The 26237-nt window shown below is 45.1% G+C and overlaps 1 protein-coding gene across 1 annotated transcript in view; it reads left to right on the plus strand.

Annotated features, from left to right (window-relative positions):
* Positions 1–26237, plus strand: part of PTH1R (parathyroid hormone 1 receptor) — a 206494-nt gene that overhangs the window by 18553 nt on the left and 161704 nt on the right. The window lies entirely within an intron of this gene.

Genomic DNA, 26237 nt, shown 5'->3' on the forward strand with positions numbered 1-26237 from the left:
CCCTATTACAGCATGCAGGCATAGAGAGACAGAAACTGCAGCTCTTCCCCTCTCACAGCATGTAGTTGTAGAGGGAGAGAATCTGCAGTTCCTCCTTCCCTCTCACAGCATGTAGTCATAGAGAATCTGCAGCTCCTCCTCCCCTCTCACAGCATGTAGTTGTAGAGGGAGAGAATCTGCAGCTCCTCCTCCCCTCTCACAGCATGTAGTTGTAGAGAGAAGGAGAGAGAATCTGCAACTCCTCTTCCCCTATCACAACATGTAGTCAGAGAGAGAGAATCTGCAGCTCCTCCTCCCCTATTACAGCATGCAGGCATAGAGAGACAGAATCTGCAGCTCCTCTTCCCCTCTCACAACATGTAGTCATAGAGAGAGAATCTGCAGCTCCTCCTCCCCTCACAGCATGTAGTAATAGAGAGAAAGAGAGAGAATCTGCAGCTCCTCCTTCCCTCTCACAGCATGTAGTCATAGAGAATCTGCAGCTCCTCCTCCCCTCTCACAGAATGTAGTTGTAGAGGGAAAGAATCTGCAGCTCCTCCTTCCCTCTCACAGCATGTAGTTGTAGATGGAGAGAATCTGCAGCTCCTCCTCCCCTCTCACAGCATGTAGTTGTAGAGGGAGAGAATCTGCAGTTCCTCCTTCCCTCTCACAGCATGTAGTCATAGAGAATCTGCAGCTCCTCCTCCCCTCTCACAGCATGTAGTTGTAGAGAGAAGGAGAGAGAATCTGCAACTCCTCTTCCCCTATCACAACATGTAGTCAGAGAGAGAGAATCTGCAGCTCCTCCTCCCCTATTACAGCATGCAGGCATAGAGAGACAGAATCTGCAGCTCCTCTTCCCCTCTCACAACATGTAGTCATAGAGAGAGAATCTGCAGCTCCTCCTCCCCTCACAGCATGTAGTAATAGAGAGAAAGAGAGAGAATCTGCAGCTCCTCCTTCCCTCTCACAGCATGTAGTCATAGAGAATCTGCAGCTCCTCCTCCCCTCTCACAGCATGTAGTTGTAGAGGGAAAGAATCTGCAGCTCCTCCTTCCCTCTCACAGCATGTAGTTGTAGATGGAGAGAATCTGCAGCTCCTCCTCCCCTCTCACAGCATGTAGTTGTAGAGGGAGAGAATCTGCAGTTCCTCCTTCCCTCTCACAGCATGTAGTCATAGAGAATCTGCAGCTCCTCCTCCCCTCTCACAGCATGTAGTCATAGAGAATCTGCAGCTCCTCCTTCCCTCTCACAGCATGTAGTCAGAGAGAGAAAATCTTCAGCTCCTCCTTCCCTCTCACAGCATGTAGTCAGAGAGAGAGAATCTGCAGCTCCTCCTTCCCTCTCACAGCATGTAGTCAGAGAGAATCTGCAGCTCCTCCTCCCCTCTCACAGCATGTAGTTGTAGAGAGAGAGAATCTGCAACTCCTCTTCCCCTATCACAACATGTAGTCAGAGAGAGAGAATCTGCAACTCCTCTTCCCCTATCACAACATGTAGTCAGAGAGAGAGAATCTGCAGCTCCTCCTCCCCTCTCACAGCATGTAGTCATAGAGAATCTGCAGTTCCTCCTCCCCTCTCACAGCATGTAGTCATAGAGAATCTGCAGCTCCTCCTCCCCTCTCACAGCATGTAGTCAGAGAGAGAGAGAGAGAATCTGCAGCTCCTCCTCCCCTCTCACAGCGTGTAGTCATAGAGAGACAGGGAGAGAATCTGCAGCTCCTCCTCCCCTCTCACAGCATGTAGTTGTAGAGGGAGAGAATCTGCAGCTCCTCCTCCCCTCTCACAGCATGTAGTCATAGAGAATCTGCAGCTCCTCCTCCCCTCTCACAGCATGTAGTTGTAGAGGGAGAGAATCTGCAGCTGGATCTCCCCTAATATACATTCTGGTAGATGGAGAGAGACTCTTCAGCCCCCAAACCCAAGGAACATGAGGACATTTTTGTACATATTTTACTAAGCGTTGATTCTATAAACGGCGTCTCCTCTCGCTGTGCGCCTGTGACTGAGCGCTCTGTGGATGTGCAGCGTCCGTCTCTGGGTAAACACTGCAGCACACTGGCTCTTCTGTTGCTGCGGGGTTAACCCTTTCTATGCCTCTACTGAGCATCTTTCTGACTCAGAACCTCCACTAACAAGGGATGAGCGGCCGCGGTCCCTGCCTGCGCCCGCTGCTGCGCCCTCTCCGCCTTGGCAGCGCCTTGTGAGCAAATATTTTCTTGTCAAATAAAGTTGCTTGATGGACACATCCTGTTAAAGGTGATGTCATCCGCACGTGTGACATCATGGGAACAGGTAAGATTAATGGAGCTGCTGCCTGTAAGAGGGGGGTGGCTGACATCAGAGGGGGCGCCCCAATGCTTGGCTGACTCCTCCTCCCTCTTCCTATGCAAATTCTTGACACAGAAGTTGTTAACAGAGCAGATAATGTCCAAAACTTCCCAAAAAGTGGAAATGGACCACTATGTGGCATATCTCGTGATAATGTACCGCCCTATGTCACCTCTCGTGATAATGTACCGCCCTATGTGGCCTCTCGTGATAATGTACCGCCCTATGTCGCCTCTCGTGATAATGTACCGCCCTACGTGGCCTCTCGTGATAATGTACCGCCCTATGTCACCTCTCGTGATAATGTACCGCCCTATGTGGCCTCTCGTGATAATGTACCGCCATATGTCGCCTCTCGTGATAATGTACCGCCCTACGTGGCCTCTCGTGATAATGTACCGCCCTATGTGGCCTCTCGTGATAATGTACCGCCCTACGTGGCCTCTCGTGATAATGTACCGCCCTACGTGGCCTCTCGTGATAATGTACCGCCCTATGTGGCCTCTCGTGATAATGTACCGCCCTATGTCGCCTCTCGTGATAATGTACCGCCCTACGTGGCCTCTCGTGATAATGTACCGCCCTATGTGGCCTCTCGTGATAATGTACCGCCCTATGTCACCTCTCGTGATAATGTACCGCCCTATGTGGCCTCTCGTAATAATGTACTGCCCTATGTCACCTCTCGTGATAATGTACCGCCCTATGTGGCCTCTCGTGATAATGTACCGCCCTATGTCGCCTCTCGTGATAATGTACCGCCCTATGTGGCCTCTCGTGATAATGTCCCGCCCTATGTCGCCTCTCGTGATAATGTACCGCCCTATGTCGCCTCTCGTGATAATGTACCGCCCTATGTCGCCTCTCGTGATAATGTACCGTCCTATGTCGCCTCTCGTGATAATGTACCGCCCTATGTCACCTCTCGTGATAATGTACCGCCCTATGTCACCTCTCGTGATAATGTACCGCCCTATGTCACCTCTCGTGATAATGTACCGCCCTATGTCACCTCTCGTGATAATGTACCGCCCTATGTCACCTCTCGTGATAATGTACCGCCCTATGTCACCTCTCGTGATAATGTACCGCCCTATGTCACCTCTCGTGATAATGTACCGCCCTATGTCACCTCTCGTGATAATGTACCGCCCTATGTGGCCTCTCGTGATAATGTACCGCCCTACGTGGCCTCTCGTGATAATGTACCGCCCTATGTGGCCTCTCGTGATAATGTACCGCCCTATGTGGCCTCTCGTGATAATGTACCGCCCTATGTGGCCTCTCGTGATAATGTACCGCCCTATGTGTACCGCCCTATGTGGCCTCTCGTGATAATGTACCGCCCTATGTCACCTCTCGTGATAATGTACCGCCCTATGTCACCTCTCGTGATAATGTACCGCCCTACGTGGCCTCTCGTGATAATGTACCGCCCTATGTCGCCTCTCGTGATAATGTACCGCCCTATGTCACCTCTCGTGATAATGTACCGCCCTACGTGGCCTCTCGTGATAATGTTCCGCCATATGATGAGAGGTGATATAGGTCGGTACCTTATTACGAGATATACCATATAGCGACACATTGAAATCTTTAGGGCTGGAAATAGATACAATGTTTTTTCCACTCTCACTGACACCAGACATTATCTGCTCTGTAAAGACCTAGGGGGGAAGATTTACTTACCCGGTCCAGTTGCGATCCAACGGCGCGTTGTCCGACAAGGATTCGGGTTCTGCCGGGATTCACTAAGATCCTGCGCCGATATCCTGCATGTGTCGCTGTTGCGCCGAGGTCCGCCGGAGTTCACCTCCTTCTTCCTGGTGCATCTGAGTGCTGATCTTGCGACACAATTCTTTTTTAAAATTCCACGGTTTGTCCGAATCCGTTGGGTTGTCCGACGGGCACGCCCACCCAACTTCTGTCGTGGGGCCAATGCGCCACAATCTGATCGCATGCGCCAAAACCTGGGGCAATACAGAGCAAATCAGAAATATTTGGGAAAACCCGATGGAATCGTGGCCGCAGGACCCTTAGTAAATGAGCCCCTCTGTGTGCAGAATTTGAATAGGAAGAGTGAGGCGCAGGAGAGGCGAAGTGGGGCGGTCGGGGGTCACCTCTCGATGTACCGCCAAACCCAATGTTATACAGATGGCGGCACAGGGGGCGGGGCCACGCTACATATGTGATGTCACATGACGCGCCCATCCCGTGGGAAAATGTAGGAAAACTTCACCTCCAGACTGGGAGACGTCGGCAGGTCCCAGTACAACCGGTCATGGGGGAGGCAATAACAATCCATACAATTATTAGACACAGTAACATATACAAAACTTTATAGAAAAATGTATTCTGACTTTTTAGGGAAAATTCCTTACTGTAGAGAAGGGGTTAATACACTCACTTCAGATCAACAGCTTTGGTTGTAACTGGAGAATAGAATGCAGTAGCAGGACCTACTGGAAATGTTACTGCAGCTCTGGATGTGATTAGAGTTGCCATTTACATCTGCTATGAAACTCTGTAAGGGTGGATGCTGGGAGTTGTAGTGTTTTGGAAGTAAGCGCTCTGGATGTGACTGGAGAATACATCATTATATCATAGTAGAATGGTGAATGCAGCTCTGGATGTGACTGGAGAATACCTCATTATATCATAGTAGAATGGTGAATGCAGCTCTGGATGTGACTGGAGAATACCTCATTATATCATAGTAGAATGGTGAATGCAGCTCTGGATGTGACTGGAGAATACCTCATTATATCATAGTAGAATGGTGAATGCAGCTCTGGATGTGACTGGAGAATACATCATTATATCATAGTAGAATGGTGAATGCAGCTCTGGATGGGACTGGAGAATACCTCATTATATCATAGTAGAATGGTGAATGCAGCTCTGGATGGGACTGGAGAATACATCATTATATCATAGTAGAATGGTGAATGCAGCTCTGGATGTGACTGGAGAATACCTCATTATATCATAGTAGAATGGTGAATGCAGCTCTGGATGGGACTGGAGAATACATCATTATATCATAGTAGAATGGTGAATGCAGCTCTGGATGTGACTGGAGAATACATCATTATATCATAGTAGAATGGTGAATGCAGCTCTGGATGTGACTGGAGAATACATCATTATATCATAGTAGAATGGTGAATGCAGCTCTGGATGGGACTGGAGAATACATCATTATATCATAGTAGAATGGTGAATGCAGCTCTGGGTGTGACTGGAGAATACATCATTATATCATAGTAGAATGGTGAATGCAGCTCTGGATGGAACTGGAGAATACCTCATTATATCATAGTAGAATGGTGAATGCAGCTCTGGATGGGACTGGAGAATACATCATTATATCATAGTAGAATGGTGAATGCAGCTCTGGATGGGACTGGAGAATACATCATTATATCATAGTAGAATGGTGAATGCAGCTCTGGATGTGACTGGAGAATACATCATTATATCATAGTGGAATGGTGAATGCAGCTCTGGATGTGACTGGAGAATACATCATTATATCATAGTAGAATGGTGAATGCAGCTCTGGATGTGACTGGAGAATACATCATTATATCATAGTGGAATGGTGAATGCAGCTCTGGATGTGACTGGAGAATACATCATTATATCATAGTAGAATGGTGAATGCAGCTCTGGGTGTGACTGGAGAATACCTCATTATATCATAGTAGAATGGTGAATGCAGCTCTGGATGTGACTGGAGTATCCTGTTCTGAGTTATCCTGTGTTGTGCCGTCCTTACCTTGTCGCACTCCATTACTGCTGTAGGGCCTTGCATTGTAACAAAATTTTGAAAAACATTTCAGAAAAAAACACAAATATTGAGAGCCCCACCCCCTCAGATGTGCGCAGTAATGGGGTCACCTGACTGCATCCCAGGGGCTCCGGGTCATGGTGAGGACAGATACCCCCGGGGTAAAATCACATGAGGTCCATGTCAGGAAACAAGGGTCAGAAGGGCAAGAAATGTGACTGCAGCTCTGGATGTGACTGGAGCAGGACGCACGTCAGATTATCGCTCTCAGCGCTGGGATTATTTGTATCTTCGCACTTTTTTCTGTTTGCGTCTCATTTGTCTTTTTCATGCGTCTGATTCCGGATGTCGTTGCGTATTTACTATTGGCTTGTGCCTAAAGAGGCGCAAGAGGCGGAGGGAAGGAAATGCAGATAATGACCCCCATGATGTCACCGCAGCTCTGGATACAAAGTAACAAACCCAGAGCAGAGAGCAGGGCGCGCCATGTGCAGGTTTGTTACAATGTATCAGTCCTAGTTGTTGAAAAGATGGCACAGGAGACATCAACTTACTGGGTAACATCGGGTGATACTGATCCTATTGTACAGCATATAGCAGATGTTACCATTCGGAGGCTTGGGAAAGCTGGGTGGCCATCGTACTGGCTGACTGTTTTGAGTTTCCTGTACTTTAAATCCCAAATCCTGATAATATTGCACAGCCAGGATTACCATCCAGGACCTTCAGGTTTGCACCCAGCTTTCTATCAATGACACTAGAAAAGCTGGGTTACTGTCCCACTAGCTGGACATTTTCCCAGGATGCTCGTGCTCGTCATGTCGGCTGCGGGAGGCTGTTCTGGAGGGGCCCAGATTCTGGAGAGCAAAAATATCCCGAGTTATGGGGAAAAACATTTGTTGGATTCTTAAAGGTTGGACTTGGGTCTTTTTCCAACCTTATATACCAGTGATGGCGAACCTATGGCACGGGTGCCAGAGGCGGCACTCAGAGTCCTTTCTGTGGGCACCCGGGCCATCACCCCAGCACCAGACAGGACTCAAATAATCTTCCTGCAGTTCCAAGAAACTTAAAAGATACTGCTTCCAGTCATATTTTGATACTTGGGACTATAGGAAGAGGGAGAATAAGTAGACAGGGCTGAATTATCTTTGGAGGACCTCCTGCTGGCCCCACGATTTTCTCTGTACAGAGGGACACTGGAAAGAAGCTAAAATTATGAAAATTTTCCATCTTTCTACTGTGTTGCTGTCCTCAGGAGGCCGATATGATTGAAAATTGTTGAACAAGGAGCAATAAGTTACTGCTTTAATTTTTGGTTGGCACCTCGCGATAAATCAGGGGGGGTTTGGGTCGGAGTTTGGGCACTCGGCTGCTAAAAGGTTCGCCATCACTGTTATATACTATGGAAGCTTTGCCATTCAGGAACGTAGAAAGCTGTGTGACCACCTATCAGCATGATTGGGAAAGCTGGGTTAGTGTCCTATTGGCAGAGAGATGTTTGTGTGTAGACTGAGAAAGCTGGGTGCCCCCCTCCCCTAGAAGGCTGGATCTGGGGGACCCCCCCTAGAAGGCTGGATCTGGGGTACCCTGGGGAGGCCGAAGCCTCCATTTACTCTCTATGGCACTTACCTGTTTTCCGGATCTCGGGTTTCCATCCAGGGTCTGGCGAGGGGGGTGGGATGTGGGGGGGGCAGTTGGTGTGTCATGGGGGATGGGGGCTACAAAACTGAACCCAAACCCTTTCTGCGGTTCATGTGACTCCGACCGGTCCTGGAGCGTCGCCAAGAGCAACATATGGGCTAAGCTGTGGTCATTGTAGAACATCTGGACTGAGACAATAGCAGCTTGGAAAAGCTGGGTGACTGCTCATAGGATCCAGGATGTCTGCTGCACAACTTTCCTAGGTTCCTGAAGGGCAAACCTCACAGTTCTGACGTGATAAAAATGTTACATACAATAATTTTAAAGACATCCAGCTTTCCCAGGCTCCTGAATGGCAAATCCAACCATAAACCTCCTGCAGATGTATTCCTGTAATATTTGGGATGTGGGGTCATCACTTAGACCCCCAGCATAAAGGCTGCTTGTTATGCAGCTTTTCCAGGCTGCTGAATGGCAATGATAAACCCACTGATACCGTATATATGCAATATTTGCTTTGTCAGACTGGAAGACCCTGGCCAGAACTTTATTTTACTGTTATCCAGCTTTCTTAGGCTCCTGAAATGCCCCCCCCCCTATTTATATAAAGATAAACCCTCTGCTACCAGCTACTCAGATTTTCCATGTTCCAGACAGATTTACAGCCATAAATCCTGCACTATGAAGATTTCTAGTAAAATTTTAAATAAATTGATCCAGCTTTTCTAGGGCACTGAATGGCAATCTCATCGTTTACACAGTGATAAAACCACGGCCTTCATATTACAAGCAGATACAGAGAAAGCTGAGTGATCGCTGATCACCGCTGGATCTGCACAGGATTGTGACCCAGCTTTTCCAGGATTCTGAATGGCATGGTGATACAATAACAAGCACACTGCTGTTATAGTGAGGAAGCGGGACAGCGGGAGCACAGGGTGACACACTGTTACATCTCTAGGAAGTTCATAGTCTGGACTTTCCCAGGATCCTGAGTGGCAGCCCCATGTCGCTGAGGGTCATCTACTTCCTTACTTGATAGATTTGACATTCAGGAATCCAGAAACGTTTAGTGGTCTCTCCTGTATTGGCAGTCACTCAGCTTTCCCAGATACAGAATTCTGGCTGCTCCATATACAGAAGGAATGTTTGTTGTCTCTGGGGGTCCGGCCTCCGATATCCGGGGGCTTCTGGGACAGACTCACACATTTCCTTGTTGAAAAGCTAAAAATAAGTGAAAAAAGGAAAAAATCCTTGTCCATAAATGTTGTGGAGTGTGAGAGCGGAGCCGGCGGTCAGACACGGGGGAACCCTCTGGTTTCCTGCAGGGGGCGGCGGCTGCGATTATGAGAGGGGCCCCCACTATTACAACCCAGCCCCCCGCCAAAAGCCCCCCCCCCCCCCCCCCCCCTAGCGCTGCCAGGAGATTTCTAGATATATTTAATAGGAAAGTGAAACAGGGGCCCCAGTGTGCGACATAGAAATCCTTCCCCCACCATAGTCACTGCAGACATGAGCAGAGCGCCCCCTAATGTCTCTACCAGGGATCTGACTGCACCAAGACTGACCAGGATACCTGATCCCTCAGAGGGGACACGTCCTCACACTGCTGTGCTCTGTGCTCTCTGCAGCCAGTGTTATGTCTTGTCCCTGGAGAGATGTGTAATCAGACCTCACACTGCTGTGCCCTGTGCTCTCTGCAGCCAGTGTTATGTACTGTCCCTGGAGAGATGTGTAATCAGTCCTCACACTGCTGTGCTCTGTGCTCTCTGCAGCCAGTGTTATGTACTGTCCCTGGAGAGATGTGTAATCAGACCTCACACTGCTGTGCCCTGTGCTCTCTGCAGCCAGTGTTATGTACTGTCCCTGGAGAGATGTGTAACCAGACCTCACACTGCTGTGCTCTCTGCAGCCAGTGTTATGTATTGTCCCTGGAGAGATGTGTAATCAGACCTCACACTGCTGTGCTCTGTGCTCTCTGCAGCCAGTGTTATGTAGTGTCCCTGGAGAGATGTGTAATCAGACCTCACACTGCTGTGCTCTGTGCTCTCTGCAGCCAGTGTTATGTATTGTCCCTGGAGAGATGTGTAATCAGACCTCACACTGCTGTGCTCTGTGCTCTCTGCAGCCAGTGTTATGTATTGTCCCTGGAGAGATGTGTAATCAGACCTCACACTGCTGTGCTCTGTGCTCCCTGCAGCCAGTGTTATGTATTGTCCCTGGAGAGATGTGTAATCAGACCTCACACTGCTGTGCTCTGTGCTCTCTGCAGCCAGTGTTATGTATTGTCCCTGGAGAGATGTGTAATCAGACCATTCTGTGTGTTCCTAGTAGCAGCAGGACTGTGATACATGGATTTATATTCCAGGATTGTAACTTCTCCAAGTCTGCTTGTTTGTCCTCGCACTTCTGTGCTCTGTGCCCTCTGTAGCTAGAGTTGGATATCGGCTACTTTTTCACCGTCCTGCTGCTACTAACACATGCAGTTTATGAGGTGACACCTGCTGCCTGATCCCTTGTAATGAGACCCCTGACAAGTCTGTGACCCATCATGACACCAGAGTGTCCGGGAGGTGAATAGATGAGACTTACCTCAGGACTGTCAGTTTCCCGATACCTGGATGTCGGCTCAGATCCTGTCACCCCCCCCCCCCCCACAGCCGCAGATTTCTCATTAATGATGTTCATACCGAGGAAATAACACAAGAAAGTGAGAAATTCTATCAACTGCTGCGACATTCTGCATCCCGGGGGAGAAGGAACTAATCAGAGGATCTGCCCAAAATAACAGGGAATCCCAGATGTGTGACCCCCACAGGACCCAGCAAAGACTGTACAGAATATAACTACAATAATACTGCCCCCTATGTACAAGAATATAACTACTATAATACTGCCCCCTATGTACAGGAATATAACTACTATAATACTGCCCCCTATGTACAGGAATATAACTACTATAATACTGCCCCCTATGTACAAGAATATAACTACTATAATACTGCCCCCTATGTACAAGAATATAACTACTATAATACTGCCCCCTATGTACAAGAATATAACTACTATAATACTGCCCCTATGTACAAGAATATAACTACTATAATACTGCCCCCTATGTACAGGAATATAACTACTATAATACTGCCCCCTATGTACAGGAATATAACTACTATAATACTGCCCCCTATGTACAGGAATATAACTACTATAATACTGCCTCCTATGTACAGGAATATAACTACTATAATACTGCCCCCTATGTACAGGAATATAACTACTATAATACTGCCCCCTATGTACAGGAATATAACTACTATAATACTGCCCCCTATGTACAAGAATATAACTACTATAATACTGCCCCCTATGTACAGGAATATAACTACTTTAATACTGCCCCCTATGTACAGGAATATAACTACTATAATACTGCCCCCTATGTACAGGAATATAACTACTATAATACTGCCCCTATGTACATCATATAACAACTATAATACTGCCCCCCTATGTACAGGAATATAACTACTATAATACTGCCCCCTATGTACAGGAATATAACTACTATAATACTGCCCCCCTATGTACAGGAATATAACTACTATAATACTGCCCCTATGTACATCATATAACAACTATAATACTGCCCCCTATGTACAAGAATATAACTACTATAATACTGCCCCCTATGTACAGGGATATAACTACTATAATACTGCCCCCTATGTACAAGAATATAACTACTATAATACTGCTCCCTATGTACAGGAATATAACTACTATAATACTGCCCCCTATGTACAGGAATATAACTACTATAATACTGTCCCCTATGTACAAGAATATAACTACTATAATACTGCCCCCTATGTACAGGAATATAACTACTATAATACTGCCCCCTATGTACAAGAATATAACTACTATAATACTGCCCCCTATGTACAGGAATATAACTACTATAATACTGCCCCCTATGTACAGGAATATAACTACTATAATACTGCCCCCCTATGTACAGGAATATAACTACTATAATACTGCCCCCTTTGTACAAGAATATAACTACTATAATACTGCCCCCTATGTATAGGAATATAACTACTATAATACTGTTCCCTATGTACAAGAATATAACTACTATAATACTGCCCCCCTATGTACAGGAATATAACTACTATAATACTGCCCCCTATGTACAGGAATATAACTACTATAATACTGCCCCTATGTACATCATATAACAACTATAATACTGCCCCCCTATGTACAGGAATATAACTACTATAATACTGCCCCCTATGTACAGGAATATAACTACTATAGTACTGCCCCCTATGTACAGGAATATAACTACTATAATACTGCCCTCTATGTACAAGAATATAACTACTATAATACTGCCCCTATGTACAGGAATATAACTACTATAATACTGCCCCCTATGTACAAGAATATAACTACTATAATACTGCCCCCTATGTACAGGAATATAACTACTATAATACTGCCCCCTATGTACAGGAATATAACTACTATAATACTGCCCCCTATGTACAGGAATATAACTACTATAATACTGCCCCTATGTACAGGAATATAACTACTATAATACTGCCCCCTATGTACAGGAATATACCTACTATAATACTGCCCCTATGTACAAGAATATAACTACTATAATACTGTCCCCTATGTACAAGAATATAACTACTATAATACTGCCCCCTATGTACAAGAATATAACTACTATAATACTGTCCCCTATGTACAAGAATATAACTACTATAATACTGCCCCCTATGTACAAGAATATAACTACTATAATACTGCCCCCTATGTACAGGAATATAACTACTACAATACTGCCCCCTATGTACAAGAATATAACTACTATAATACTGCCTCCTATGTACAGGAATATAACTACTATAATACTGCCCCCTATGTACAGGAATATAACTACTATAATACTGCCCCCTATGTACAGGAATATAACTACTATAATACTGCGCCCTATGTACAGGAATATAACTACTATAATACTGCCCCCTATGTACAAGAATATAACTACTATAATACTGCCCCCTATGTACAGGAATATAACTACTATAATACTGCCCCCTATGTACAAGAATATAACTACTATAATACTGCGCCCTATGTACAGGAATATAACTACTATAATACTGCCCTCTATGTACAGGAATATAACTACTATAATACTGCCCCCTATGTACAAGAATATAAGTACTATAATACTGTCCCTATGTACAAGAATATAACTACTATAATACTGCCCCCCATGTACAAGAATATAACTACTATAATACTGCGCCCTATGTACAGGAATATAACTACTATAATACTGCCCCCTATGTACAGGAATATAACTACTATAATACTGCGCCCTATGTACAGGAATATAACTACTATAATACTGCCCTCTATGTACAGGAATATAACTACTATAATACTGCCCCCTATGTACAAGAATATAAGTACTATAATACTGTCCCTATGTACAAGAATATAACTACTATAATACTGCCCCCCATGTACAAGAATATAACTGCTATAATACTGCCCCCTATGTATAGGAATATAACTACTATAATACTGCCCCCTATGTAGTAGGCTATGGCTGGTTCTATGTGGCGGTTTTATAGTCTCCTGGCAGTAATGCTGTGGATGCTGTGGTCATTGGTGATGCTGTCAGTCTTATGGCAGTTGTATACCGTAGTAGCACTATAATGGCCCCTCTACCTGTATGTTGGGTATGTGACCTCTGACCTCCCCCATAGCAGGGTGGATGTGGCTCCTCGGGTCGGGGGTCTTGTTACTATTTATAATTGGTGACACTTGGTGGCTGCGGCTCCTCTGAGATCCGGGGTCTTCTCCTCCGGCTCCTTTCTCTCGCTGACCTTAGTGACCTCCATATTGATCTGAGTAATAGAGAACCTGCAGCAGGTTCATCTCTGTTAATGTGGTGTCACTCCCCCCCCCCCTTCAGCCGCAGCAGAGATTAACCCCTCGCTGGATCTTTGAGGATGATTGTGTTTATCTTTGTTATTTCCATAATCTATTACTAATTGCAGCGCAAGGACCCGTCCACGTTCCTCCGTGTCCGATGTGTAATGGGTGGTGACGCTGACCCAATCTCACTGGGTTCTGGAGAAAGTCATCTCTTCATTATATAACATGAGACCCTCTTTCCAGAACCGGGGCTGTGCTCTAGAACCAGTTAATTATCACATTTTTAGAACTAGTTGGTTTCCCCAGGCAGCATTCTAGAACCAGACGGTTTCCCCTGACAGGCTCTCTAGAACCAGTTGGTTTCCAGCGGTCTGTGCTCTAGAACCAGTTGGTTTTTTTCCACAGTCTGTGCTCTAGAACCAGTTGGTTTCCCGCGGCCTGTGCTCTAGAACCAGTTGGTTTCCCCACAGTCTGTGCTCTAGAACCAGTTGGTTTCCCACAGTCTGTGCTCTAGAACCAGTTGGTTTCCCACAGTCTGTGCTCTAGAACCAGTTGGTTTCCCACAGTCTGTGCTCTAGAACCAGTTGGTTTCCCACAGTCTGTGCTCTAGAACCAGTTGGTTTCCCACAGTCTGTGCTCTAGAACCAGTTGGTTTCCCCCGGGCAGGCGCTCTAGAACCAGTCGTTTCCCCCGGGCAGGCGCTCTAGATCTGGTTTCTTCTTGGAATGTGCTGAGCTCTGGTGGATTCTGTGTCTCTGCTTTAGAATTTGTGCAGTATCTTCTTCTTCCTCCTTCGCCAGTGACATCAGACAATGAAGGACTTATCACTCCAATGTTCCTCTCCTCTCTGATAAATCAGATTCTGTCATCCAGAACATGTGATGAATTGTACTAATTAACCCTCGCAGTGGAGGCATCAATCACTGATCCGTGGCCATGATATCACGGAATCTGCGCGGCGTCCGCTCCATCACCGTGAGCTGTCAGGACAAATAAATTAACAAAAGTCCAATAAATTTCTGGAAATGACTGAATCCAGTCCCCGATAATCTGTGACATGTAATAATCACCGCGTCTGCGGAGCGGCCGACACTTCAGACGTCTCTCATACCAATTATTGAAAAACATAGAAATGGATTGTTATGAATTGGACAGAAACTTAATCTTCAATTACAGAGGTCAACGATCCGACCGCAGCGACGACCGTAATGATAAAAAACGATGTGTAACTACATGTATAAATATCCCAGGATACAATGTATAGATCCATAACGATACAATGTAACGAGTGCCCAGAACTGATGTGTAACTACATGTATAAATATCCCAGGATACAATGTATAGATCCATAACGATACAATGTAACGAGTGCCCAGAACTGATGTGTAACTACATGTATAAATATCCCAGGATACAATGTATAGATCCATAACGATACAATGTAACGAGTGCCCAGAACTGATGTGTAACTACATGTATAAATATCCCAGGATACAATGTATAGATCTGTAACGATACAATGTAACGAGTGCCCAGAACTGATGTGTAACTACATGTATAAATATCCCTGGATACAATGTATAGATCTGTAACGATACAATGTAACGAGCCCCCAGAACTGATGTGTAACTACATGTATAAATATCCCAGGATACAATGTATAGATCTGTAATGATACAATGTAACGAGTGCCCAGAACTGATGTGTAACTACATGTATAAATATCCCAGGATACAATGTATAGATCTGTAACGATACAATGTAACGAGCGCTCAGAACTGATGTGTAACTACATGTATAAATATCCCTGGATACAATGTATAGATCCATAACGATACAATGTAACGAGTGCCCAGAACTGATGTGTAACTACATGTATAAATATCCCTGGATACAATGTATAGATCTGTAACGATACAATGTAACGAGCCCCCAGAACTGATGTGTAACTACATGTATAAATATCCCAGGATACAATGTATAGATCTGTAACGATACAATGTAACGAGTGCCCAGAACTGATGTGTAACTACATGTATAAATATCCCAGGATACAATGTATAGATCTGTAACGATACAATGTAACGAGCGCTCAGAACTGATGTGTAACTACATGTATAAATATCCCTGGATACAATGTATAGATCTGTAACGATACAATGTAACGAGCCCCCAGAACTGATGAGTAACTACATGTATAAATATCCCAGGATACAATGTATAGATCTGTAACGATACAATGTAACGAGCCCCCAGAACTGATGAGTAACTACATGTATAAATATCCCAGGATACAATGTATAGATCTGTAATGATACAATGTAACGAGTGCCCAGAACTGATGTGTAACTACATGTATAAATATCCCAGGATACAATGTATAGATCTGTAACGATACAATGTAACGAGCGCTCAGAACTGATGTGTAACTACATGTATAAATATCCCAGGATACAATGTATAGATCCATAACGATACAATGTAACGAGTGCCCAGAACTGATGTGTAACTACATGTATAAATATCCCTGGATACAATGTATAGATCTGTAACGATACAATGTAACGAGCCCCCAGAACTGATGTGTAACTACATGTATAAATATCCCAGGATACAATGTATAGATCTGTAATGATACAATGTAACGAGTGCCCAGAACTGATGTGTAACTACATGTATAAATATCCCAGGATACAATGTATAGATCTGTAACGATACAATGTAACGAGCGCTCAGAACTGATGTGTAACTACATGTATGAATATCCCAGGATACAATGTATAGATCTGTAACGATACAATGTAACGAGTGCCCAGAACTGATGTGTAACTACATGTATAAATATCCCAGGATACAATGTATAGATCTGTAACGATACAATGTAACGAGTGCCCAGAACTGATGTGTAACTACATGTATAAATATCCCAGGATACAATGTATAGATTTGTAATGATACAATGTAACGAGTGCCCAGAACTGATGTGTAACTACATGTATAAATATCCCAGGATACAATGTATAGATCTGTAACGATACAATGTAACGAGCCCCCAGAACTGATGTGTAACTACATGTATAAATATCCCTGGATACAATGTATAGATCTGTAACGATACAATGTAACGAGCGCTCAGAGCTGATGAATTACTATATATATGTTAGTGGGGGATGGGCTCTCGTGGTTCCAGCAGTTGTCCCAGTTATCTCTTCAGCTCATGACAAGAAGGGAGAACCACAGTCCATATAAAGGGTCCTGTCTGGATCCATCCTGCAGCAGGTGGAGTCCTGTGATATCGGCTGCGGCCGCAGTCCAGCGGACAGACCTCTGCTAACGCGACGCTATTGTTATCCGGGGAGAAGTCATTCCCTCTGCTCTTTGATGACATCCGTAAAAACCGACCCAGATCAAGTACAGAAAGAAACTAAACTACACATCAAAAATGTCCGAAGCCTTAGACTCCGCCCAAACACTAATGTCCGTTACTGCGGCCGGGCACCTGGGGGACACATCTGCCACCAGTGGCCCCTCGTGCGTCTCACTATTATATAATGACCGGCCCGGACATAGGAGACTCCTCTGCACTACAGATGTTACTTCTAGTAGTAGGGATCTGAGGTGTCAGAAATAGAGAGAAGATTTGGGAATTGCACTGGGAAGAAAAATTAACAATAATGAATGATCACGTTGATGGAGACCTAGCGGTGGCTGCTGCGTAGGGTGGTGCAGCTGGGGCCCGTGGCGTAGGGCGCAGGAGCTGGGGCCCGTCGTGCAGCTGGGGGCTGTGGTGTAGGGCACAGGATCTGGGCGCCCATGGCACAGGGAGCAGGATCTGGGGCCCGTGACGTAGGGCGCAGGAGCTGGGGCCCGTGACGTAGGGCGCAGGAGCTGGGGCCCGTGACGTAGGGCGCAGGAGCTGGGGCCCGTGACGTAGGGCGCAGGAGCTGGGGCCCGTGACGTAGGGCGCAGGAGCTGGGGCCCGTGACGTAGGGCGCAGGAGCTGGGGCCCGTGACGTAGGGCGCAGGAGCTGGGGGCCCGTGACGTAGGGCGCAGGAGCTGGGGGCCCGTGACGTAGGGCGCAGAAGCTGGGGGCCCGTGACGTAGGGCGCAGAAGCTGGGGGCCCGTGACGTAGGGAGCAGGAGCTGGGGCCCGTGGCGTACAGTGCAGGATTGGGCGGCAATGTAACAAATGCTCAGAACTGATGTGTAACAAAATATATGATAGAATTCCGAAGATACAAAGTAATGATTGGATATAACAATCGCTCAGGACCCGCCCCCTAGTGATACCCACCTGATCATGAGGATGCGGATGATGGAGGAGGATGAGGATGATGCGGAGGTTCTCCGCTGTGATGACACGTGTTACATCAATCATTCCTCCTGTTACCTGTGATGCTGGACTGCAGCTCTCTGATTGGTTCGCATTGATTACACTACATGATGGATTCCCACCCACTGCTGGTATTTGTGACAATGTATCAGTGTGGTCGCTCCTGACATTCTTTGATCCATCCTGGGACTGCGAGGGTTAAATATTGCTATTTATTTTCTAATTATTCCGAGTTCTGGATGAAGGAATCCGACTCATTCCGGAGGAGCGGAAAAATGGACTAAAAATCTAAATTGTTATCCTAAAACTAATTACAGAAAAAAGTTGAATAATGAATTGTTTGTACTGGATCTGCATGAGAATAAGAGAAGGAAAACCAGAAACTTCATGTTCAGGGACTCCCGAGGACGTTCTGCATATAAGACAGTATTAGAGAGGAGTGTATGGCGGTATAATATAGGTATGACATGTTATGGAGCAGTGTATGGCGGTATAATATAGGTATGACATGTTATGGAGCAGTGTATGGCGGTATAATATAGGTATGGCATGTTATGCAGCAGTGTATGGCGGTATAATATAGGTATGACATGTTATGGAGCAGTGTATGGCGGTATAATATAGGTATGGCATGTTATGGAGCAGTGTATGGCGGTATAATATAGGTATGACATGTTATGGAGCTGTGTATGGCGGTATAATATAGGTATGGCATGTTATGGAGCTGTGTATGGCGGTATAATATAGGTATGGCATGTTATGGAGCTGTGTATGGCGGTATAATATAGGTATGGCATGTTATGGAGCTGTGTATGGCGGTATAATATAGGTATGACATGTTATGGAGCAGTGTATGGCGGTATAATATAGGTATGGCATGTTATGGAGCAGTGTATGGCGGTATAATATAGGTATGGCATGTTATGGAGCAGTGTATGGCGGTATAATATAGGTATGACCTGTTATGGAGCAGTGTATGGCGGTATTGTATAGGCTCTGTATTGCGGTATATATTAAGTTTGGCGTCGGGTGACCGACTCTCGGGCCGCCATCACCTGACCTTGTCTGACGGCTGGCACGGGGCGGGCACCTGGAGGGGAATCACCCGGGCAGATGGGCGGATATTATTCTATGAAAATCAGCGCCAAAGTCTGAACGTCCTACACGTGTGAGCTACATAGCGATGCAGCAGCCAGAGGGCGGCACAATGTATCAGCGCAGATCTCCAGCCACTGTCCGCTTATCTGTCTCCAGGAAAGCTGGGTGATAGCAGTCAGGAAAGCTGGGTGATAGCAGTCAGGAAAGCTGGGTGATAGCAGTATGCTCACACACACCTTCTCACCCTACTTAGAGATTTGCAGCAGCGCCAGGATGTTTATAGGCTCCACTGCGGATGTCACCCAGCTTTCCCAGAGCCCAGATGCCCTTTCTATCACCGATTCTCAGGTCCTTATCATCAGTCCCTAAAGTTCTTGTTGGCAACAAATGCCATAAAACTTCCTCTGAACGACTGCAGCGTCTGATACCAGAGAAGTGTCATTATAGCGGCACCTCAACACAGACCCCAGGAAAGAGATAAAGACCGACACAGCGGCTCCACACTGAAATAATACTGATACCAGCGCTCTGCACAGTGTCACCACCCTGCCAGATACCAGCTGTATTATAGTTATATCACTGTGCATAGGAGGCAGTGTTATAGCAGTTATATTCCTGTACATAGGGGGCAGTGTTATAGCAGTTATATTCTTGTACATAGGGGGCAGTATTATAGTAGTTATATTCTTGTACATAGGGGGCAGTATTATAGTAGATATATTCCTGTACATAGGGGGCAGTATTATAGTAGTTATATTCTTGTACATAGGGGCAGTATTATAGTAGTTATATTCCTGTACATAGGGGACAGTATTATAGTAGATATATTCCTGTACATAGGGGGCAGTATTATAGTAGTTATATTCTTGTACATAGGGGCAGTATTATAGTAGTTATATTCCTGTACATAGGGGGCAGTATTATAGTAGTTATATTCCTGTACATAGGGGACAGTATTATAGTAGTTATATTCCTGTACATAGGGGGCAGTATTATAGTAGTTATATTCTTGTACATAGGGGGCAGTATTATAGTAGTTATATTCTTGTACATAGGGGGCAGTATTATAGTAGTTATATTCTTGTACATAGGGGGCAGTATTATAGTAGTTATATTCCTGTACATAGGGGTAGTATTATAGTAGTTATATTCCTGTACATAGGGGGCAGTATTATAGTAGTTATATTCTTGTACATAGGGGGCAGTATTATAGTAGTTATATTCCTGTACATAGGGGGCAGTATTATAGTAGTTATATTCCTGTACATAGGGGGCAGTATTATAGTAGTTATATTCCTCTACATAGGGGGCAGTATTATAGTAGTTATATTCTTGTACATAGGGGGCAGTATTATAGTAGTTATATTCCTGTACATAGGGGGCAGTATTATAGTAGTTATATTCCTGTACATAGGGGGCAGTATTATAGTAGTTATATTCCTGTACATAGGGGGCAGTATTATAGTAGTTATATTCCTGTACATAGGGGGCAGTATTATAGTTGTTATATTCTTGTACATAGGGGGCAGTATTATAGTAGTTATATTCTTGTACATAGGGGGCAGTATTATAGTAGTTATATTCCTGTACATAGGGGGCAGTATTATAGTAGTTATATTCCTGTACATAGGGGGCAGTATTATAGTAGTTATATTCCTGTACATAGGGGGCAGTATTATAGTAGTTATATTCCTGTACATAGGGGGCAGTATTATAGTTGTTATATTCTTGTACATAGGGGGCAGTATTATAGTAGTTATATTCTTGTACATAGGGGGCAGTATTATAGTAGTTATATTCTTGTACATAGGGGGCAGTATTATAGTAGTTATATTCCTGTACATAGGGGGCAGTATTATAGTAGTTATATTCCTGTACATAGGGGGCAGTATTATAGTAGTTATATTCCTGTACATAGGGGGCAGTATTATAGTAGTTATATTCCTGTACATAGGGGGCAGTATTATAGTAGTTATATTCCTGTACATAGGGGGCAGTATTATAGTAGTTATATTCTTGTACATAGGGGGCAGTATTATAGTAGTTATATTCTTGTACATAGGGGGCAGTATTATAGTAGTTATATTCCTGTACATAGGGGGCAGTATTATAGTAGTTATATTCCTGTACATAGGGGGCAGTATTATAGTAGTTATATTCCTGTACATAGGGGGCAGTATTATAGTAGTTATATTCCTGTACATAGGGGGCAGTATTATAGTAGTTATATTCTTGTACATAGGGGGCAGTATTATAGCAGTTATATTCCTGTACATAGCGGGCAGTATTATAGCAGTTATATTCTTGTACATAGGGGTCAGTATTATAGTAGTTATATTCTTGTACATGGGGGACAGTATTATAGTAGTTATATTCTTGTACATAGGGGGTAGTATTATAGTAGTTATATTCCTGTACATAGGGGGCAGTATTATAGTAGTTATATTCTTGTACATAGGGGCAGTATTATAGTAGTTATATTCCTGTACATAGGGGGCAGTATTATAGTAGTTATATTCTTGTACATAGGGGGCAGTATTATAGTAGTTATATTCTTGTACATAGGGGGCAGTATTATAGTAGTTATATTCTTGTACATAGGGGGCAGTATTATAGTAGTTATATTCTTGTACATAGGGGGCAGTATTATAGTAGTTATATTCTTGTACATGGGGGGCAGTATTATAGTAGTTATATTCCTGTGCTCTTACCTGTCATAGCCAGAAGTCGTATATTTGGGTGCAGTATTGTGGAGTGTCGGTATTTCTATGCTGCACCGTGTATGGAGGGTTGTTGTCTATGTAGTTACATTGTGTTGCTTCTCTTTTGCTCTTGTGTTAGAATATTCCAGACGTGGATCTGGTAAGTAACATGTTCCTCCAGATCCCTTGGTTCTGGGGCTCCATACCTTAGTATTTTAACCTTGTCTCCCGCACCCCTTCACCAGGTTGGATAATTTGGGGTATAATGAGGGTCCTTGGTGCTATTTCCTCCCTCCTCGCTGTTATCATTGAGGCTTGAGCCACATTCTCTACAACTGACATCATTCATGAAATTACAGTATGAAAAGTGAGAAAAAACACAAATTCTTTATCATGTCGACCCCAAACCATCTCACATCCTTGTAACACGACGAGTCTGACACATGGGCCCCGTGTTACAGAGGAGAGAGGAAAACTAAAGCTTCTACAAGACAGAGGGGGAAGCTCCAGATAGTCCTCACTACAACTCTACATCCTCCAGAGCCTGCACTATGTGCACAGTACTACTACTCCTATTCTGTATATATGGGCACAGCACAGTACTACTACTCCTATCCTGTATATATGGGCACAGCACAGTACTACTACTCCTATCCTGTATATATGGACACGGCACAGTACTACTACCCCTATCCTGTATATATGGGAACAGCACAGTACTACTACTCCTATCCTGTATATATGGGCACAGCACAGTACTACTACTCCTATCCTGTATATATGGGCACAGCACAGTACTACTACTCCTATCCTGTATTTATGTACACAGCACAGTACTACTACTCCTATCCTGTATATAAGGGCACAGTACTACTACTCCTATCCTGTATATATGGGTACAGCACAGTACTACTACTCCTATCCTGTACATATGGGCACAGCACAGTACTACTACTCCTATCCTGTATATATGGGCACAGCACAGTACTACTACTCCTATCCAGTATATATGGACACAGAACAGGACTACTACTCCTATCCTGTATATATGGGTACAGCACAGTACTACTACTCCTATCCTGTATATATGGGCACAGTACAGTACTACTACTCCTATCCTGCATATATGGGCACAGTATTGCTGCTCCTATCCTGTATATATGGGTACAGCACAGTACTACTACCCCTATCCTGTATATATGGGCACAGTATTGCTGCTCCTATCCTGTATATATGAGCACAGCACAGTACTACTACTCCTATCCTGTATATATGGGCACAGCACAGTACTACTACTCCTATCCTGTATATATGGGCACATTACTACTACTCCTATCCTGTATATATGGGCACAGTACTACTACTCCTATCCTGTATATATGGGCACAGTACTACTACTCCTATCCTGTATATATGGGCACAGTATTGCTGCTCTCCAGCATACTGAATATTGTAAAAATATTCCAAATATTTTGAGGAAGTAATTTCAGATTTACGATCTGTTCCCGTTGGTGGATTTTCCGTGAAATGTAACGTTGCAGGATTTTATAGCCGCTCGGGGAGAGGTTAATGTGGCGCACATGTTCCCCTCCCCCTCGGGGTATAAGAGGGGATTAAGCTCCGTCCCTCCGGGTAATGGCTGAAGACGTCGTTGCTGTTCGTTATCTTCATTCTGGACGTTCAGAACTGATTTGGCGCCAATTCTTGGGACTGTTACTAAACTGAATCCATAATGTAACAATTATTCCATCGTCCCGGTGGTGGAGCGTTAGGACGAGATCTTCCGGCTATGAGCTGCAGGTTTTCAATGAGAATCAATGAGTCCTATCCAATACAAGCCTCTGCCGACCCCCGGGCTTAGGTCATTTAGTTTCATGTTAGTGATAACGTTCGCCTGAAATACTTGTTTTTATCTCTAGGGAAAAAGCTGATCAGTATCAGTTATATTATACATGTCATTCATATGTAAGGAAAAGCTGCAGCCTCAAAGGGAACCTGTCAGCAGCTGTTACTATACACACTGCAGTCACTGTTTTGTATTGTCCCTGGAGAGATGTGTAATCAGACCTCACACTGCTGTGCTCTGTGCTCTCTGCAGCCAGTGTTATGTATTGTCCCTGGAGAGATGTGTAATCAGACCTCACACTGCTGTGCTCTGTGCTCTCTGCAGCCAGTGTTATGTATTGTCCCTGGAGAGATGTGTAATCAGACCTCACACTGCTGTGCTCTGTGCTCTCTGCAGCCAGTGTTATGTACTGTCCCTGGAGAGATGTGTAATCAGACCTCACACTGCTGTGCTCTGTGCTCTCTGCAGCCAGTGTTATGTATTGTCCCTGGAGAGATGTGTAATCAGACCTCACACTGCTGTGCTCTGTGCTCTCTGCAGCCAGTGTTATGTATTGTCCCTGGAGAGATGTGTAATCAGACCTCACACTGCTGTGCTCTGTGCTCTCTGCAGCCAGTGTTATGTATTGTCCCTGGAGAGATGTGTAATCAGACCTCACACTGCTGTGCTCTGTGCTCTCTGCAGCCAGTGTTATGTGTAGTCCTTGGAGAGATGTGTAATCAGACCTCACACTGCTGTGCTCTGTGCTCTCTGCAGCCAGTGGTATGTATTGTCCCTGGAGAGAGGTGTAATCAGACCTCACACTGCTGTGCTCTGTGCTCTCTGCAGCCAGTGTAATGTATTGTCCCTGGAGAGATGTGTAATCAGACCTCACACTGCTGTGCTCTGTGCTCTCTGCAGCCAGTGTTATGTAGAGATGTGTAATCAGACCTCACACTGCTGTGCTCTGTGCTCTCTGCAGCCAGTGTTATGTAGAGATGTGTAATCAGACCTCACACTGCTGTGCTCTGTGCTCTCTGCAGCCAGTGTTATGTAGAGATGTGTAATCAGACCTCACACTGCTGTGCTCTGTGCTCTCTGCAGCCAGTGTTATGTATTGTCCCTGGAGAGATGTGTAATCAGACCTCACACTGCTGTGCTCGGTGCTCTCTGCAGCCAGTGTTATGTACTGTCCCTGGAGACATGTGTAATCAGACCTCACACTGCTGTGCTCTGTGCTCTCTGCAGCCAGTGTTATGTATTGTCCCTGGAGAGATGTGTAATCAGACCTCACACTGCTGTGCTCTGTGCTCTCTGCAGCCAGTGTTATGTATTGTCCCTGGAGAGATGTGTAAGCAGACCTCACACTGCTGTGCTCTGTGCTCTCTGCAGCCAGTGTTATGTATTGTCCCTGGAGAGATGTGTAATCAGACCTCACACTGCTGTGCTCTGTGCTCTCTGCAGCCAGTGTTATGTAGAGATGTGTAATCAGACCTCACACTGCTGTGCGCTGTGCTCTCTGCAGCCAGTGTTATGTATTGTCCCTGGAGAGATGTGTAATCAGACCTCACACTGCTGTGCTCTGTGCTCTCTGCTGCCAGTGTTATGTATTGTCCCTGGAGAGATGTGTAATCAGACCTCACACTGCTGTGCTCTGTGCTCTCTGCAGCCAGTGTTATGTAGAGATGTGTAATCAGACCTCACACTGCTGTGCTCTGTGCTCTCTGCAGCCAGTGTTATGTAGAGATGTGTAATCAGACCTCACACTGCTGTGCTCTGTGCTCTCTGCTGCCAGTGTTATGTATTGTCCCTGGAGAGATGTGTAATCAGACCTCACACTGCTGTGCTCTGTGCTCTCTGCAGCCAGTGTTATGTAGAGATGTGTAATCAGACCTCACACTGCTGTGCTCTGTGCTCTCTGCAGCCAGTGTTATGTAGAGATGTGTAATCAGACCTCACACTGCTGTGCTCTGTGCTCTCTGCTGCCAGTGTTATGTAGAGATGTGTAATCAGACCTCACACTGCTGTGCTCTGTGCTCTCTGCAGCCAGTGTTATGTAGAGATGTGTAATCAGACCTCACACTGCTGTGCTCTGTGCTCTCTGCTGCCAGTGTTATGTATTGTCCCTGGAGAGATGTGTAATCAGACCTCACACTGCTGTGCTCTGTGCTCCCTGCAGCCAGTGTTATGTAGTGTCCCTGGAGAGATGTGTAATCAGACCTCACACTGCTGTGCTCTGTGCTCTCTGCAGCCAGTGCTATGTATTGTCCCTGGAGAGATGTGTAATCAGACCTCATACTGCTGTGCTCTGTGCTCTCTGCAGCCAGTGTTATGTAGAGATGTGTAATCAGACCTCACACTGCTGTGCTCTGTGCTCTCTGCAGCCAGTGTTATGTAGAGATGTGTAATCAGACCTCACACTGCTGTGCTCTGTGCTCTCTGCTGCCAGTGTTATGTAGAGATGTGTAATCAGACCTCACACTGCTGTGCTCTGTGCTCTCTGCAGCCAGTGTTATGTAGAGATGTGTAATCAGACCTCACACTGCTGTGCT

The sequence above is a fragment of the Engystomops pustulosus genome, chromosome 5, assembly GCF_040894005.1.
Source record: "Engystomops pustulosus chromosome 5, aEngPut4.maternal, whole genome shotgun sequence".
Taxonomy (NCBI): Eukaryota; Metazoa; Chordata; class Amphibia; order Anura; family Leptodactylidae; genus Engystomops; species Engystomops pustulosus.